This window comes from Gorilla gorilla, chromosome 7 (genome assembly GCF_029281585.2).
Source record: "Gorilla gorilla gorilla isolate KB3781 chromosome 7, NHGRI_mGorGor1-v2.1_pri, whole genome shotgun sequence".
NCBI lineage: Eukaryota > Metazoa > Chordata > Mammalia > Primates > Hominidae > Gorilla > Gorilla gorilla.
In genome coordinates this window covers 142,698,938-142,713,732 of record NC_073231.2, presented here as the reverse complement: position 1 = coordinate 142,713,732, position 14,795 = coordinate 142,698,938, and the positions used below count along the sequence as shown (strand labels likewise).

General features: G+C 38.2%; 1 long non-coding RNA gene across 1 annotated transcript in view; it reads right to left on the bottom strand.

Annotated features, from left to right (window-relative positions):
* LOC129524410 (uncharacterized) overlaps nt 1–14,795 on the bottom strand; it is a 281,757-nt gene that overhangs the window by 173,935 nt on the left and 93,027 nt on the right. The window contains exon 3 of the long non-coding RNA XR_008668161.2: nt 3,793–3,888. This is a non-coding gene — a long non-coding RNA (uncharacterized lncRNA). The remainder of the gene's footprint in view (nt 1–3,792; nt 3,889–14,795) is intronic.

The window sequence follows — 14,795 nt, the reverse complement described above, 5'->3', positions numbered from 1 at the left end:
AAGACTTAAGAACATCTGAAGCAGCTTTGTTTATAACAGCCAAAAACAGGGAGGGAGGAAATCGTCGACACTAGAATTGTGAATAAATTGTGATCTAGTCATACAGTGAAAAATAATCAGAAGCAAACAAAACACTACTGCTACACATATCAACATGGTTAAATTTTTCAGTCTCAATATTGAGGAAAACAAGCCAGGTATTAAGAAGCACATATTTTATGATTCTGTTCACATGAAATACAAGGAAAAGCAAAACTAATCTAATAGAAGTCAATATAATACTTACCTCAGTGTAGTGAACTGTTAACTGGGAAGGTGAATGAATATTTCAGTGATACTGCAAAAGTTCTGTGTCTTGATCGCCATGCTACATAGAAAGTATTCAAACTTCATTCTATATGTATGCAAATCTCTATCCAGAAGATACATTGAGCCATACCCTCAATATCTGAGCACTTTGTATATATGTATGGTATACCTCAATAACAAAAAGAAAGAAAAAAGCAAACAAGGCCAGGCACAGTGGCTCATGCCTGTAAATCACAGCACTTTGGGAGGCTGAGGTGGGCGGATCACGAGGTCAGGAGATCGAGACCATCCTGGTAACACGGTGAAACCCCATATCTACTAAAAATACAAAAAAATTAGCCCGGCATGGTGGCGGGTGCCTGTAGTCCCAGCTACTCAGGAAGCAGAGGCAGGAGAATGGCGTGAACCCGGGAGGCGGAGCTTGCAATGAGCTGAGATCATGCCACTGCACTCCAGCCTGGGCGACAGAGCAAGATTCAGTCTCAGAAAAAAAAAAAAAAAAGCAAGCAAGCAAACAAACAAACAAACAAACAAAACATTTGGATGTCCAGATGCTTACAAGATCAGAAACACTGAGATCTGCTAATTCTCTCATGTATTTTATATATGATAATTTTTTGAAAACAATTTATGGTTGTAATCATTGTATGATATGCTTTACTAATCAACTACTTATTTCATTTGTTTAATTCTTGAAAATATCTATAGAGGCCTGCACCATATACAGTTGGAATAAAAAGAAGATATGACTCAAATGCCACTCTAGATGACATTGGAAGTCAGATTGGGCAGTTACAAAAATGTTACCAGAAGCACGGGGGGTAGAGGTGCACAGTTAATGGGGTAATAGGGCTGTTAATACAAGAGCTTAGCTTTTAGGAGGAAAATTGTTATTTTACAGACATGGTGTGATTCACCTAGCCTAGGAAATCCAGAAGTATTTCCTAATAAGGTGAGTGTGCTGCTTTTGAAGCCAAAAACCTGTGGATATTCTTGATCCGTGTTTCTAATCTTGAGAGGCAGCATTAAGTTATGCCAGTACAGGGACTTGAGGGAGCTTTGGGACTTAAACGAATGGTGTTTGTATTGTAGTCCCGTAAGCACTTTTAGCATATGTGGCCTGTAAACCTGAACATTCTGAGATCCACCTTCTATAGCTGTGGAATGAGAACAAAACTGCCTGCAAAATTGTTTCCCAAGACATAAAGATATAAACTCAAACAACTTAGTGTGATTTATACGAACTTTTATGAGTTTCTCTCAATGATTTTCCAACTTCATTTTTTGTCTGTGCTTCTCAATTATTTATTGAGGGCTCTTATATAGCCAACACCCTGCCAGAGGCCAGAGATTGTGAGAAGAACAGAATGGAGCTATGTTCTGGTGGAAGGTAGATAGATGATAGTTAAATAAATAAGAAAATATTGTTAATTCCAAAGAGGGCTAAATGCTACGAAAATTTTTAAATGCAGGACTTGTGAAAGGGGGCAGAAGCGTGGTTGACAGTATTTTAGGTTGGGTAGTTGAAGCAGGCCTCTCTAAGAAAGTAGTATTTGAGCTGAGCTCTTCAATGGATATCTTTTGAACCTCACCCCTCATTCTCTCCATCTCTCTCACTAAAGCTTTAGCAATCAGCTTCAAAGACTGCAAGCCAACATTTCCTTGCCTCAGTTACACCTAGTACCTCTTCTATTCTACTCAGTATGTCTCTGAATTTGCAGTGTAAAATGCCTGCAGAAAACCATTATACCTTCACAGATGTACAAACCAAGAGGGACAAGAGAATTAACACACCAAGGCCAACGCTTGACCAATGGCAGATGTCATTCAGAAGATAAATGTTCCTTCTTTTTATCCTTTGGGTGGACAAGTGTAAGGTTCATTCTACGTGGCTTTTCAACAGTCACTGAGCCCAAACTGCCACAGCAGAAACCAGCTTAACAGTGTTCTTCCTTCTTCCCTGTCTCACACTTACCATTTACTAAGCTCTTCAGATAACACATCCAGGCTAAACTACCTGCATGAAAGTCTGTGTCTGAGGCTCTGTTTTCTGGCAAATGAAAAACTTTAATATTAAGAAAGAGCCAGCAATGCATAAATGAGGGGAGAAAGTTGTCTAGGAGGAGGAAACAGCAATTAATGTCTTGAGGCTTACTTTGCCGATCAAAAACCTGGCCTTTCTCACTGCCCAGGGGGCTCCACAACTACGGATGGAATAGAATAATGAATTTTATGACATGAAGGAATCAGGGACCCCCAGTCCTTGGCATATTGGAGGAAAAGAAGGCCATAGTAGCCTAAGTGAAGGCGAAGGAAGGTGAAAGAGTATATGGAGAATTCAGCAAGAAGCAGCTCACACAGTCTTACAGGCCCAAGTAAGAAATATGAAAAGCCAGAATATTCTCCCTTCACTGGACTTCTCGTTAGTTCTAAATATTCCACTTTCTTTGGTTCCTTCACATGGCTCATTAGGGCCCTTCCTGTATGTAAAGTCTCATGTTAGCCCCTCTTCCCCACAACCTCTTTGTTCTGCCCACCTTGGATATATTTACTGTCTTTGAATTTTTTTTAATGTTTTTGATCATAGTCTATAACTTTGCATATGCTGTTTTCTATTCCTTGAGTATCCTGTTCTCCTTGCAAACATATTTGCTGGATAATGGCTATTATCTTTCAAGTGTCTTCTCAAAAGCAACTTTTTCAGGAAAGAATCCAATGATCCTTCTCTCACAAAAACTATTATATATTCTTGCTAGGAATCAACATATTTTCCTGAATGTTTTCATTATTTCATAATCTTTTGACTTTAAAAAATGTTTGACATTCTTCTTTTCTATCACATTACAAACTCTCTGAGTGATAATGTTTTCTTAATCACTGTTGTGAATCTGAGTACTGAGTTCACTGTAGGTACCTGTCTTTGTCCATTCGGATTGCTGTAAAAAAACACCGTAGACTGATTGGCTTATAAACTACAGAAATTTATTTCTCACTGTTGTGAAGGCTGGGAAGTTAAAGGTCAAGGCAATGGAAGACTCAGTGTTGGTAAGGGCCCACATTCTGCTCCATAGAGGGCCTTCCTTTCACTGTGCCCTCACATGGTGGAAGAGACTAAAGAATACTCTGAAACTTTTATAGAAAAGCACTAATCAGAGGCCACACAATCCTAATACCATCACCTTAGGGGGCAGGGTTTCAGCATATGTATTTGAGAGGGACACAAACATTCAGATCATAGCAGTATTTATCTGTATCTCATATGATAAAGATAAGTACTGATACGGTCTGAATCTTTGTGACCCTGCCAGACACAATGTATTATATTGTATATATGTAATTGGTTATATATGTGACTTCATTGTTGTCTCTGTTCCTTTGCACTTGTTGCTGTTTCTGCCTGAAAAGTCCCTTTCCCTTCTAACTGTGACAACACTCCATGAAGGCCTAACTGAAATTCTGCCTCTTAGTGAGATCTTTTCTTACCCATAGGTGTGTTAGCTTCAGTGGCAGACTCTGTAATTTGGCCATCGGATCTCTGCTTCCAATCCCAGTCTCCATTTTCTGATTCTTCTTTAAAGTCTGTAAAGAGTGAAAATTCCATTTATCCAATCCCCTCTCCATGAGGTCAAATAAACATAAATGGAATTCTTCTTATATTCCTTTCTTCTTGATCTCTTGCTCCTGTCTCAGTAGGGACCTGAGGCATTAAGCATTAGCCACTCTGTAAGCAAGAGGTGAGAAGCATGAAGATTAAGCCAACATGCCAATGATAGAAGAGAAGAAATATTGAAAGAGCATCGGTTCTTGATGGTAGTACCAAACATCTGCATCAGTCCTAAATTGCCTATATCTGGACTTCTTTTTGGGCCAGAAAAATACCCCACCTCCTTATTTTTGTGAAATATAAGAGATAAATATGTTGTCTATATTGAAATTCCACCACACGTAAAGGCATTCAGAACTGAATACTTTAAAACATCTTGGAGACCATGTGAAGCATTAATAAATAGAGGATTGTTTACTGAAGCAATAAGAAATAGAGGATGAGCTACAAAAAGAAGCAGTAATGTAAGAAGCTAAAGAGTTTTGGGGTAGACCTCTGGGGTCTACAGTAACAAGAGAAGATTGATGGAAAATAAAGAGGCAAACCCAAAGTTAGTAATTCATTTCAATGTACATTTTTCACAACAGACATTCCTTACCAATATGCCACAGATATTTGAAATATAGGCTAGGCACAGTGGCTTATTCCTGTAATACCAGCACTTTCAGAGGCTGAGGCAGGAGGATCGCTTGAGTCCACAGATTTGAGACTAGCCTTGGCAACATGGCAAAACCACATCTCTACAAAAAATATAATAATTAACTGGGCATAGTGGCATGTGCCTGTAGTCCCAACTCTCAGGAGGCTGAGGTGGGAGGATCAACTGATCCTGGCTCAAAGCTGCGGTAAGCTGTGATGGTACCACTGCACTCCAGCCTGGGTGACAGAGTGAGACCCTGTCTCAGCCAATAATATATTAATTATGTAAAAGTAATCTTCATGAATAAAATTCATTGCAATCCATATGTTTCATGATTCTCAGCTAATTTAATATTAAGTTCCAAGCCTGCTAACAGAAGGAGGAATCTCCTCTGCTATATTTTTGCACAATATACTCGGTAAAGCAAATAGTTTACCTAAGTGGTACTGGCTTAACAAATTCCATAAGCATCATTTGCTGTTGGTGCTTTGATTCTTGGAAATTTTGAACATTTCTAGACAAAGCAAAAATATGTTAAAACTCTACCAAACATAGATGGTGTTTATAGAGACATGCAGTTTCATTCTAGGCTCAATTAATTATAAGGACTTTTCTGCCCTCATGAAATGACATTCAGCTGTTGTGAAGGACGCTGACCAGTCTTCTATGGGTCAATGACTAGCCTCTCACTTTCTTGAGTGAAGAGGCCTGGTTTTATTGTCAAATTTATGCCAGTTTAAATCACAGCTCCTCCACTGTGTAATGCATGTTAAGCTCCTTGAGTCTTAAGTCTCCTCAAACTGCAAAAAATGGGATAACGAAAATCCAATGAGATAAAACATATCAAGCAGCTCATATAGCTTCACATGTGAATTAAACGGCAGATTTCTATCTCTGGATGAGATCCTTGTGGTCTAGCAACGCCAACAGAATGCAGCAGGTCTAAATATCATGGCTTGATGCACATTCCTTGACTGTATTGCAGCCTGACTTGAATCATCACACCACAGTTAGGAGTGATGGTGCAGTGATGAGGACCACCTAAATCACCCTGAAAAGTGCCTAAGCATAAGAGAGCAGAATGTAATTATGAAACTATTGGGGTTGATGAAGAGAAAGCAATGCTTAATAGAAAAACTCAAATGTTGTTCATTATTCAAGGGAGTCTAATTAACGAAGATTTACTGAGGCAATGCTGCATGCCAGGCTCAGTCCTGGGCTCCAGGATATAGAGACTGATAAAGGAGACCCAGACATTGGCTTTAAGGGGCTTCATCCAGGTGGAGTAAGAGTAAGATAAATATATACACAAAGTAAAGGGAGCACACGTTGTTTGTGATGTGGGCACTACTTTCAGAGAGTGATCCTTTCTGAGAAGTAACATTTGAGTGGTAACATAAGCAATAAGAAAAGGGCAGTCACAACAACATCTAGGGCAGAGCCCTTCTGCAGAGGGATTAGTGATCCTGAGAACTTGGCATGATCTAGAGTCAGAGAAAAAGCACTAATGTGGCTGGAGCCAAGTGAACAAGGGGAGCCCAGAGGAGATGAGCTCCCAGAGATGAGAGGACATGGTTCTCTATGATTCTTATGGTCACATTAGGGGACTTGGACATTATTCTGAGTGTAATGGAAAGTTTTAGAAGGGCTCAGCAGAGGTGATAAAATTTATACTCTGAAGTTCAGGTTGATGAATGGAGAAGAGTGTAGTGGGAAAGGAGGCTGTGACAGAAGTTGTTTCTCCAGGTCAAGACATAGTAACAACCACTAAGGAGATGCAGGGTAACCCTATGAATTAAAGTTACTTAAGGGACAAATCAACCAATTCCTGTTTGGATACAAATTTAATAAACACACTATATATTACATGTACATCTACATTTATATTTATTCATATGTATATTTATATATGTCTATATTTATATCTATATATTTATATTTTTCTCTATATTTATAGATATAGTTATATCCATCTATCTATCTATCATCTATCCATCCTTCTATCCATACAGTCTGCCCTTGGACAACTTGGGGGTTAGGGTACTATATCTTCACACATTTGAAAATTCGTGTATAACTTTTGGCTCCCAAAAACTTAACTACTAATAGCCTACTGTTGACAGGAAATCTGACCAATGAATAATCAGTTAACACATCTTTTGTATGTTATATATATTTTATATGATATTCTTACAATAAAGTAAGCTAAAGAAAAGAAAGTGTTACTAAGAAAATCATAAAGAAGATAAAATATATTTACTGTTTATTACATGGAATTAGATTATCATAAAGGTCTTTAATTTTGCTGTCTTCACATTACATAGGCTGAGGAAGAGGAGAAAGAGACGAGGTTGGTCTTGATGTCTCAGTGACAGCAGAGGCAGAAGAAAATCCATATATGAGTGGATCTATGCAGGTAGTTCAAACCCCTGTTGTTTAAGAGTCAACTATACATAAAAATATACATATGGCTTAGTCAGTTTGGGGCTGCTGTAACAAAATATTGTAGACTGGATAATTTATAAACAACAGAAATTTATTGCTCATGGTTCTAGAGGCTGGGAAGTCCAAAGTGGAGGTGCCAGCAGATCTGGTTTCTGGTAAGGGCTCACTCTCTGCTTCAGAGACGGTGCCTGCTTGCTGTGTCCTCACATGGTCAGGGCCAGACAAGTTCCCTCCAGCCTCTTTTATAAAGTCACTAATCTCATTCTCAAGGGGAACCCTCATGACCTAGTCACCTCCCAAGGGCTCCACCTCTTAATACAAACAGATTGGGGATTACATTGAAAAAAATGAACTTTAGAGGGATGCAAACATTCCGACCATTGCAATGTACACTTACATATATATCCATGTGCATGCATGTGCCATTTATAAAAATGCGAGCACTGCCTCAATGTATGGCAATATTAAAATGGTGGGTTTTTAGATGTCAAAATGTCTTTGTAATTATGCTTTTTAAGAGTCCTTATCTTTTAGAGAAATATACTGATATCCTTTTCTAGGTGGGACAATATAATATCTGGGTTTAATCCAAATGAAAGTATGAGGAAGGGGGTGAGTGTGGATATAAATAAATAATGTTGCCTATAAAATATTCATTGTTAAAGCTGAGTGATGGATACATCAAGTTTTTTATTGTGTCTAATTTGGTATCTGTTTAATATGTTCCATAATAAAAACAGAGAGAGAAAAAAGTATGTGTCTCTCACCCTCATCGCTGTCTCTATGGTATGTGAATGAGGGGAGAGGATAAAGAGAGAGAGAGAGAGAGAGAGAGAGAGAATGGTACAGTGGTATGTGGGGTTTTGAGTACTTGAATGGCACCTTAGGTTATGATAAGACGTGGTTAGAGTCTAGAGTGTTTTAGAGGCAGAGTGAACAGAAATTTCTGTTGGACGTCTAAGTCCCTGAGATTTTGGGACAACTATTTTACTCTGTAGGCTGTGCTGAGACACTGAAAGTTTTTTGATCAGGAGACCCCTATGATCAGCTATGTTCGGGGCTGCAGCTGACAGCGCAGGATTAAAGCCAAGAGCTCTGGCACTTTTTCAACATAAGATGGCAACTTTGAGGAGTACCACGCTTTAGTTCTAAAAGTGTGTTTTGATCCCAATATGCCAGGAGCTTGCCTACCTCAGCTTGCCCATAATGTAATGTCTGTGATTAGCAATCAAGCACAAGATGAGGAATCCAGCTTCCTAACTGGATTAATACGCTAAAATTTTCATCAGCTATGAAAGCCTTGACCTATTCAGGCACTGTTAAACAAAGGCACTCTGGTTGCCTGCCTTTCCATTTAAGGTCCAGTGTAACCTGCTTTTCACATTCACTTACCCAAAGTATATAAAATATCATAGACAGCAAAATGCTTCCCTAAAGAGTGTTAAGTATCAACCTTCTTCATTTGCCTATTTTTGGAGAAATTTGAGCTGCACTCTGGATAGAAATTGTAAACTCGGCCAGGCGCGGTGGCTCACGCCTGTAATCCCAGCACTTTGGGAGGCCGAGGCGGGCAGATCACGAGGTCAGGAGATCGAGACCATCCTGGCTAACACGGTGAAACCCCGTCTCTACTAAAAATACAAAAAATTAGCTGGGCGAGGTGGCGGGCGCCTGTAGTCCCAGCTGCGCGGGAGGCTGAGGCAGGAGAATGGCGTGAACCCCCGGGGGCGGAGCCTACAGTGAGCCGAGATCGAGCCACTGCACTCCAGCCTGGGCGACAGCGAGACTCCGTCTCAAAAAAAAAAAAGAAATTGTAAACTCCTGGGATCCCAGACATTTCTTTGACTTTCTCCTTTAATTTCTTACTGCTTCTCTCAGATCCATTAATGAAACACTCTATGTACATCTAAAGAAGAGATCATTTAGACGATGTGTTAATAAGCACACCTTACAGAGACTCTCCTGTATTTCTTTCAACGTAAGACTTGTTCGTCTGAGGTAGCCTCTCTTGCACCTCAGATGACCTCCAGTGAAATACAGCTTTAGGTATATTACTCTTTTTCCACTGCCAGTTTGTAAAAGCCTCAAAAAGAAGCAACCGAATGTACTAGCTAAAAATTAGTTTTTGAGGCTGGGACAGTTCTAAGTCTAAAACTCAACTGTGGTACTTAGAATTAATGCAATGTTTTAAAGACTCATCTTATTCATCTCTAACATAGGGATAATAGGACGTTTTCATAAAATTGTTGTCATCAGCAGTGAAAGCCTTGACCCATCCAGACATTGTTTAAAAAAAGGCACACTTGAGGTGCCTACTTTTCCACTTAAAGTCCAGTGTAATTTGCTTCATAGGTTGAAGTCCAGTGTAATCATGCTTCATATGTTGCATGATATGAAGCATGTAAAGTAGTTACCAGGGAATCCAGCCTGTGGTGAGCAGTCAATAAATGTTATAATTGTCAGCTATTATTTTTATCAGCCAATGTCACGATGTCACATATTCATGTCAATGATCTGCATAAGTTGAACTGCATTAGTTAAAATAATCAATAAGTATTTATTGATTACTATGGCTATGTTACTAGCTCTCAGACCATGCATTCAATAGCAACAGTCTTTCTCACGTTTGTCAAAGATCGGATAGTTGTAGATATGCAGCGTTATTTCTGAGGGCTGTGTTCTGTTCCATTGATCTATATCTCTGTTTTGGTACCAGTACCATGCTGTTTTGGTTACTGTAGCCTTGTAGTATAGTTTGAAGTCAGGTAGCGTGATGCCTCCAGCTTTGTTCTTTTGGCTTAGGACTGATTTGACGATGAGGGCTCTTTTTTGGTTCCATATGAACTTTAAAGTAGATTTTCCAATTCTGTGAAGAAAGTCATTGGTAGCTTGATGGGGATGGCATTGAATCTATAAATTACCATGGGCAGTATGGCATTTTCACGATATTGATTCTTCCTACCCATGAGCATGGAATGTTCTTCCATTTGTTTGTATCCTCTTTTATTTCATTGAGCAGTGATTTGTAGTTCTCCTTGAAGAGGTCCTTCACATCCCTTGTAAGGTGGATTCCTAGGTATTTTATTCTCTTTGAAGCAATTGTGAATGGGAGTTCACTCATGATTTGGCTCTCTGTTTGTCTGTTATTGGTGTATAAGAATGCTTGTGATTTTTGTACATTGATTTTGTATCCTGAGACTTGGCTGAAGTTGCTTATCAGCTTAAGGAGATTTTGGGCTGAGCCAATGGGGTTTTCTAGATATAGGGGAAAGGATTCCCTATTTAATAAATGGTGCTGGGAAAACTGGCTAGCCATATGTAGAAAGCTGAAACTGGATCCCTTCCTTACACCTTATACAAAAATCAATTCAAGATGGATTAAAGACTTAAACGTTAGACCCAAAACCATAAAAACCCTAGAAGAAAACCAAGGCATTACCATTCAGGACATAGGCACGGGCAAAGACTTCATGTCTAAAACACCAAAAGCAATGGCAACAAAAGACAAAATTGACAAATGGGATCTAATTAAACTAAAGAGCTTCTGAACAGCAAAAGAAACTACCATCAGAGTGAACAGGCAACCCACAAAATGGGAGAAAATTTTCGCAACCTACTCATCTGACAAAGGGCTAATATACAGAATCTACAATGAAGTCAAACAAATTTACAAGAAAAAAACAAACAACCCCATCAAAAAGTGGGTGAAGGACATGAACAGACACTTCTCAAAAGAAGACATTTATGCAGCCAAAAAACACATGAAAAAATGCTCACCATCACTGGCCATCAGAAAAATGCAAGTCAAAACCACAATGAGATATCATCTCACACCAGTTAGAATGGCAATCATTAAAAAGTCAGGAAACAAAAGGTGCTGGAGAGGATGTGGAGAAATATAAACACTTTTACACTGTTGGTGGGACTGTAAACTAGTTCAACCATTGTGGAAGTCAGTGTGGTGATTCTTCAGGGATCTAGAACTAGAAATACCATTTGACCCAGCCATCCCATTACTGGGTATATACCCAAAGGACTATAAATCATGCTGCTATGAAGACACATGCACACGTATGTTTATTGCGGCACTATTCACAATAGCAAAGACTTGGAACCAACCCAAATGTCCAACAATGATAGATTGGATTAAGAAAATGTGGCACATATACACCATGGAATACTATGCAGCCATAAAAAATGATGAGTTCATGTCCTTTGTAGGGACATGGATGAAATTGGAAATCATCATTCTCAGTAAACTATCACAAGAACAAAAAACCAAACACCGCATATTCTCACTCATAGGTGGGAACTGAACAATGAGAACACATGGACACAGGAAGGGGAACATCACACTCTGGGGACTGTTGTGGGTTGGGGGGAGGGGGGAGGGATAGCACTGGGAGATATACCTAATGCTAGATGACGAGTTAGTGGGTGCAGCACACCAGCATGTCACATGTATACCTATGTAATTAACCTGCACATTGTGCACATATACCCTAAAACTTAAAGTATAATAAAAAAAATAGCAACAGTCTACATCTCAAGTATGGTGGAGAATTATTTAAACATAAAAAAGTAACTTTTGGAGTAGTGGAGTTTATGATTTGTATTATACTGAGGCATTATGTTAATAACTATTGGACCATCAGTTTTGTGTACAGTCTTTATTTATCCAGTTATCATCAGGACACATAAGAACTAGTATTAAAGTTAGAGAGTACTATTTCTCTGGCAAAATGGGGGGAGGTGAAAAAGCAGTGATTCAGGGGAGAATACAGGGATTTTACGAAAAACATAATGGAAATGCCTGGTCATGGCACTAGCCGTGTCATCTCAGGCCATACACTAACCTGTGGAGCCTAGCTTTTCTAGGCTGTAGAATGTGGTTAATAAAGTCTGTATCATAGAGCATTCATGATGAATCAATTGATGCTTCTGGAAGGTACTAGCACTGGTACTGAGATAGAAATCACTTAAGATATCATATGCACACGTATGTTTATTGCAGCACTATTCACAATAGCAAAGACTTGGAACCAACCCAAATGTCCAACAATGATAGACTGGATTAATAAAATGTGGCATATATACACCATGGAATACTATGCAGCCACAAAAAATGATGAGTTCATGTCCTTTGTAGGGACACGGATGAAGCTGGAAACCATCATTCTAAGTAAACTATCACAAGGACAAAAAACCAAACACCGCATGTTCTCACTCATAGGTGGGAATTGAACAATGAGAACACATGGACACAGGAAGGGGAACATCACATACTGGGGCCTGTTGTGGAGTGGGGGGAGCAGGGAGGGATAGCATTAGGAGATATACCTAATGTTAAATGACGAGTTAATGGGTGCAGCACACCAACATGGCACATGTATACATATGTAACAAACCTGAGCATTGTGCACATGTACCCTAAAACTTAAAGTATAATAAAATAAGTAAATAAATAAATACATACATATGACTAAGAATACAAAAAAAAAAAAGAAATCACAGCTTACACCCCTGCCTCCTCACCTATTCTATCTACCTCTGACAAGAGCATTTCAAGAATTTTAGCACAGCCCAAACCACTCTTGACTATCTAAGGGAGAGCATAAAGTAGAATATAACTAAGAAGCAAAAAGAGAACACAGCTCATTGCATCCCTAACATTTACAATGGGCTTGCCAAGTGCTGGGCTCCAAAGATGCAAAGCCCTATGCGGGCCTTCAAATGGTCTGTTGCATTGTCTACTTTTCATTCCTGTATCCTAGTGAGGCCAGGTGGTGTGGTGCTTGGGCACATACCGTCTCTGAGTCCTAGGGTAGCCAGAATGGCCTTCTCCTTTCTCTTCTCCAGTGTCCGAATTCAGCGTGACCTTCAGGAGAAAGACAGGGAAAATAGAGACATCCTGCCCAGTTTGCAAAATTTTCTTTTTTGTGACTCATAAAATCAATCAGTTTCTCACATTTGTTTTTTTAAATCATGATTATAAAATCAGTGCATATTTATTGCATAAAAGCAGAATGTGCAAAGTAAAAATTGCCCATATTAAAGATTTAGACATATGGAAGTGTGTGTGTGTATATGCGTATGTGTGTGTGCATATGTATGTGTTCTCTTAGTCTAAGAATACACTTTCACATTATGATTATCTATGTCTTTAATGCAGAAGGAATATATTGTCTTTGTTAAAAATACGTACTTCAAAGTTAGGCAGATCTGAATTAACATTCCTGCTTTATCACTTTCTGTCTATGCAACTTTGAGCAAGTTGCTTAATAAATCTAAGCTACAATTTTGTGGATTTAATAAAATGTATATGAAACATTTTATACAGATAATTACAAATAAAAAATTAAATATATGCTGCATATTGTCATTTTTATTAACAGTTCTTCTGTATTTCTTCATCTCTCTAGAATTCTTTAAAATCACATTGTCACTGGCTGTACAATATTCTTTTCTGAGCCCAGCACAAAATCAGCACCAGGTAAAAAGCTACAAATAAGTAAATGTATGATAATTTACTTAAACATCAATTTCTAAAAGCTTTCCCAGTATTATAGCTAAAAATAATTCATTGTTTCAAATTCTATTATTTATTTACATTTGCATTTTCTTTCATTTAGTTTTCTGCTCATATCCTTGGCTCATTTTTATCAGTCTTAATTTTCATCATAATGTATATTTTTATATTAACTTTTAAAGGTCCCAAATATTTACACTGATTTTATGGTATGAATCAGAAACATTGCATGACACACAATGAAGCTCTCCTTTTGGAATTCAGGAATCTGGAATTTAGACCTGGTTGTACCATTTACTATTTGTGTGACCCTCAAGAATTCCCCTAAACACTTGTTCTTTATTATTATTTTTGTTTGCACCCTTCCCTTTCTTGTTCACGGCAAGTCTATACAACTTGGGCGAGAAAGAAATTCTACAATAAAATGTTGAATGATTTTACTTCAAATTCAAGCTACTAAGTCTTATATATCTAGGCCTTATCTTCCCTTGGGTGATGTACTTCCTATAAATCTCAGTGGTTTTTGAAAAGGCCCCTGCTAGGACTTTTCAAGACCTACCTATATGGAGTAGTTATTTTTCCTTATTTGCAGAAGACAGTAGACTACATGTTGACTAGAAGAAGGTTAGCTAAATGTATGTATGAGCCAGAATAAAATCATATACTGCAATCAATTTATTGCTAATACATTTCCTATTAATTATGTTTACTCCACAAATACATTTAGGTCAAATGCCATCAAATATAAATAGCCATTCAGCATTATAATCCCTTAAAATAAAGAAAATATATAATTTTTATGAGGGACAGCCATATTTCTGCTTTAATTTATGTATCTGAGTACTATCCTGCAAAAGCAAAACCAACTCAATAATTTAAATATAGTCCAACGCCTTGACTGGTTTTCAACATAGCAAAGACAAAAGCTGTAGTCATGATTGGTGGCCTAGCCCTTCCCATTCAATAATCACTTTCCTTTTTCTCTTCAATGCTTTTGGATTGATGCAAATACATGAAGAAACTGTATGAAGAGAAAATAAACAAAGAGAATTACAAACAAAGAGAAGGAAATTGTTATTATGACAAAGGAAATAAATGCAATAGATTTAGCCATATCGGAAGTTCATAGTAAATACGAAAGAAGAATTATGTTTCATGGTGGAAGTAAAACAAAGTAAGAACTCAAAAGAAATAAACGCCTCAGTGAACTTTTCCTTTTCCCTTTCTGTTCAACTGAATACTCCATAATTCATTCACTTCGAATATGT